General features: G+C 54.8%; 2 non-coding genes across 2 annotated transcripts; both read right to left on the bottom strand.

The window, feature by feature from the left end:
* Positions 1–145: 145 nt before the first annotated feature.
* Positions 146–300, bottom strand: LOC126327419 (5.8S ribosomal RNA). Its single transcript, XR_007561236.1, has one exon. It is a non-coding gene; the product is annotated as a 5.8S ribosomal RNA (ribosomal RNA).
* A 365-nt stretch (positions 301–665) lies between these two features.
* LOC126327439 (small subunit ribosomal RNA) lies at positions 666–2,558 on the bottom strand. Its single transcript, XR_007561256.1, has one exon. It is a non-coding gene; the product is annotated as a small subunit ribosomal RNA (ribosomal RNA).
* Between the last annotated feature and the right edge of the window lie 2,442 nt (positions 2,559–5,000).

The following is a 5,000-nucleotide window of genomic DNA, read 5'->3' as shown; positions in this document are numbered from 1 at the left end:
GCTACCGAGAAAGTACCGGTATGCGAACCGCCAGGCGACGGGCGCGCATCGCACGTTTAAGGAGACGCGGCCGGCCACACAGGCGACCACGACACTCCCACGTCTCCGAAGCGGGACAAACGCCGCGCGCTTCAGTATACGTAGCCGACCCTCAGCCAGACGTGGCCCGGGAACGGAATCCATGGACCGCAATGTGCGTTCGAAACGTCGATGTTCATGTGTCCTGCAGTTCACATGTCGACGCGCAATTTGCTGCGTTCTTCATCGACCCACGAGCCGAGTGATCCACCGTCCTGGGTGATCTTTTCCTTTTCAGTCTCCCACTGTCTCTTTCAAGACAGTAGCATTTGCGGGACTGAGGCGTCTGACGGCCCCTGTTCCACTATTTTTTTTGTGTCCAACGGCCTCACAGCCGATGGGCGTCGTACGGCTCCACACCGGAGCGGACAGGCACTCGGGCGAACGTCATTCAAAACCGGCGCCAGGCGCCAGGTACCGCAGGCCAGCCGCTCCAGAGCTTCAGCGCTCGTACCACACAACAACAACAACACTTCCGCTAGTTTTGAGAGGCACGCGTGGTTCCGCACGCGGCGCACGGCCACTGCCGTACAGGTAGCGTGTTGCGCGACACGACACGCACATCGAAAGACATGCAGTCTAGTCGGTAATGATCCTTCCGCAGGTTCACCTACGGAAACCTTGTTACGACTTTTACTTCCTCTAAATGATCAAGTTTGGTCATCTTTCCGGTAGCATCGGCAACGACAGAGTCGATGCCGCGTACCAGTCCGAAGACCTCACTAAATCATTCAATCGGTAGTAGCGACGGGCGGTGTGTACAAAGGGCAGGGACGTAATCAACGCGAGCTTATGACTCGCGCTTACTGGGAATTCCTCGTTCATGGGGAACAATTGCAAGCCCCAATCCCTAGCACGAAGGAGGTTCAGCGGGTTACCCCGACCTTTCGGCCTAGGAAGACACGCTGATTCCTTCAGTGTAGCGCGCGTGCGGCCCAGAACATCTAAGGGCATCACAGACCTGTTATTGCTCAATCTCGTGCGGCTAGAAGCCGCCTGTCCCTCTAAGAAGAAAAGTAATCGCTGACAGCACGAAGGATGTCACGCGACTAGTTAGCAGGCTAGAGTCTCGTTCGTTATCGGAATTAACCAGACAAATCGCTCCACCAACTAAGAACGGCCATGCACCACCACCCACCGAATCAAGAAAGAGCTATCAATCTGTCAATCCTTCCGGTGTCCGGGCCTGGTGAGGTTTCCCGTGTTGAGTCAAATTAAGCCGCAGGCTCCACTCCTGGTGGTGCCCTTCCGTCAATTCCTTTAAGTTTCAGCTTTGCAACCATACTTCCCCCGGAACCCAAAAGCTTTGGTTTCCCGGAGGCTGCCCGCCGAGTCATCGGAGGAACTGCGGCGGATCGCTGGCTGGCATCGTTTATGGTTAGAACTAGGGCGGTATCTGATCGCCTTCGAACCTCTAACTTTCGTTCTTGATTAATGAAAACATACTTGGCAAATGCTTTCGCTTCTGTTCGTCTTGCGACGATCCAAGAATTTCACCTCTAACGTCGCAATACGAATGCCCCCGCCTGTCCCTATTAATCATTACCTCGGGTTCCGAAAACCAACAAAATAGAACCGAGGTCCTATTCCATTATTCCATGCACACAGTATTCAGGCGGGCTTGCCTGCTTTAAGCACTCTAATTTGTTCAAAGTAAACGTGCCGGCCCACCGAGACACTCAACAAAGAGCACCCTGGTAGGATTTAAACGGGGTCCGCCTCGGGACGCGAAAGCACCCCTTCGGCTCGCCCCACCGGCAGGACGTCCCACGATACATGCCAGTTAAACACCGACGGGCGGTGAACCAACAGCGTGGGACACAAATCCAACTACGAGCTTTTTAACCGCAACAACTTTAATATACGCTATTGGAGCTGGAATTACCGCGGCTGCTGGCACCAGACTTGCCCTCCAATAGATACTCGTTAAAGGATTTAAAGTGTACTCATTCCGATTACGGGGCCTCGGATGAGTCCCGTATCGTTATTTTTCGTCACTACCTCCCCGTGCCGGGAGTGGGTAATTTGCGCGCCTGCTGCCTTCCTTGGATGTGGTAGCCGTTTCTCAGGCTCCCTCTCCGGAATCGAACCCTGATTCCCCGTTACCCGTTACAACCATGGTAGGCGCAGAACCTACCATCGACAGTTGATAAGGCAGACATTTGAAAGATGCGTCGCCGGTACGAGGACCGTGCGATCAGCCCAAAGTTATTCAGAGTCACCAAGGCAAACGGACCAGACAAGCCAATCCGATTGGTTTTGATCTAATAAAAGCGTCCCTTCCATCTCTGGTCGGGACTCTGTTTGCATGTATTAGCTCTAGAATTACCACAGTTATCCAAGTAACGTGGGTACGATCTAAGGAACCATAACTGATTTAATGAGCCATTCGCGGTTTCACCTTAATGCGGCTTGTACTGAGACATGCATGGCTTAATCTTTGAGACAAGCATATGACTACTGGCAGGATCAACCAGGGAGCTGCGTCAACTAGAGCTGAGCAGCCGGCCGCCCGGGAGTGTGTCCCGGGGGCCCGCGCGAACACGCAAGCGTCCGCTCAATTATTCTGCAAACAGGAGGAGGCCGAGCTCCCCTGCACGATACACCTCGAAACCCTCTCAGGTCCCGGCGGCGCGCAGCGCCGTCCTAGGTACTTGGTCGGTTTCGAGAGAGGCGCAATCGCCCGGAGTTAGGCGAGTAGACGGTTTTAGTGCGAACACCCTTGCTCCCAACTGAGCTTGCCGCTGCCGACAGAGGCCCGGGAGCGTGCTGTCGTGGCATTGCCGGCGGGAGACAACACGCGCCACCTATGGTGACCGGCAGCTCCAACGCCAGCGCCACACAAGGGCAAAGCCCCACTTGGGTGCAGAAGCGAACTCTCCCAGCACAGCGCACGCGCCAACACGTCCGCACAACTGCGATACAAACCACCTGCGAGAACCGCTGGGGCGACCGAGCAGCAGACGGCGTCGCGGCGCCGAGTGCCAGGCGGCGGCGCATCCTCAACGCACACAGTCCTCAATCAGACCAGCACACTGCAGATGTCCACCGCGCTTCGCACCGGGCTCGGCTGAACCAACTTTGGCCGCCAGGCGCCGCGTGCAGGGTGCGCCGCAGCGTAGCTGCGCCGCCTGCCGGGCCCGTCGGCTGGCGCTCCTGCCACTCGGCGCCCCCCACCAGCCGGCTGTTGCGCGTGCGCCCACGCAGCGCGCGGCCAACACGCCGGGCGGCCCCCCTTCACCGGCCGGGAACAGTCCCACCAAGCCACCGCCGCGTATCGCTTCATACCCACATGGGCCTAGTCACGTGTGTGGATGTGGCGGGTACTGCTGAAACAACCGGTTAATAGCTGTACCGATCGTCGCCATCACAGATTCACCTCCAGCGTGAACAACCGCTCAACAACGGATTTCCAGTTCATTTGCGTATCTTGGGCAGTAAACGTAGATGTCCACCTACATTTGCGAATTCAACAATTCTTGCATGCCAGGATGTCATGTGTCACGACACGCTACATCAGACCACATACACACTGCGACATGTGCAGAAGAGAACACGTGGAAGGTGGCCCGCGCAAGTATGCGATGTCCCTTCCGCGATCCACTGTCAACCGGCATCTGCGGCATGTCCCAGATATGGAACGCGGTCCACCAGGGTAGCACTTTGTGTGAGGCAATACGACAAAGTCGGAATACACGCGTCACTACATCAGACGGCTCACGCTGACCTGACCTGACCTGACCTGACCTGACTCACCGCACCACCACCCCCAGCGACCCAGGGTGACATACAATGCGTTCGTACGTTCCTCCCACACGCCTCTACGGCGTACCACAGTGCAACCTAGCTGTTATTGGGAGACGAGACAAGTAGCATCGAGCACAACATATGGAAATTGAGATTCGACACCGTTGGGCACAGCCAGCGTACAGTCACACGTATCACACTACTTCACTCTGTACGTAACTACCGATGATCGGTACAGCGTGTGGGTTACGCGTACGACATCAGCGGACAATGGACACAGACCATACCACGACGTACACTGAGGGCGTCGACATCTGAATGCAACTGAACAGCTGCGAGGCTCATTTAACACTCACACGCCAGACCGACCAGCTTGAGAGGACAGAGACACAAAGAGGGGGACAGAGGGGGGGGGGGGCCGATATAGTCCTATTGCAGTACAATTGACAGTGGATAGCGGGAATATGTGGAAAGTAAGCAACACTCGCAAGACATCTACATGAGGATAACAACGACACCAGAGATTCCGAGCAGTGAACTATGTTAGGCAAAGGGACAACGTGGGTTAGGTTAAGGGACAACGTGGGTTAGGTTAAGGGACAACGTGGGTTAGGTTAAGGGACAACGTGGGTTAGGTTAAGGGACAACGTGGGTTAGGTTAAGGGACAACGTGGGTTAGGTTAAGGGACAACGTGGGTTAGGTTAAGGGACAACGTGGGTTAGGTTAAGGGACAACGTGGGTTAGGTTAAGGGACAACGTGGGTTAGGTTAAGGGACAACGTGGGTTAGGTTAAGGGACAACGTGGGTTAGGTTAAGGGACAACGTGGGTTAGGTTAAGGGACAACGTGGGTTAGGTTAAGGGACAACGTGGGTTAGGTTAAGGGACAACGTGGGTTAGGTTAAGGGACAACGTGGGTTAGGTTAAGGGACAACGTGGGTTAGGTTAAGGGACAACTTGAGTTAGGTTAAGGGACAACTTGAGTTAGGTTAAGGGACAACTTGAGTTAGGTTAAGGGACAACTTGAGTTAGGTTAAGGGACAACTTGAGTTAGGTTAAGGGACAACTTGAGTTAGGTTAAGGGACAACTTGAGTTAGGTTAAGGGACAACTTGAGTTAGGTTAAGGGACAACTTGAGTTAGGTTAAGGGACAACTTGAGTTAGGTTAAGGGACAA

Source organism: Schistocerca gregaria, unplaced genomic scaffold (genome assembly GCF_023897955.1).
Source record: "Schistocerca gregaria isolate iqSchGreg1 unplaced genomic scaffold, iqSchGreg1.2 ptg001048l, whole genome shotgun sequence".
In the NCBI taxonomy this organism is placed as follows: Eukaryota; Metazoa; Arthropoda; class Insecta; order Orthoptera; family Acrididae; genus Schistocerca; species Schistocerca gregaria.
The sequence above is the reverse complement of the archived record's forward strand: the minus strand, read 5'-3'. Positions and strand labels throughout refer to the sequence as shown.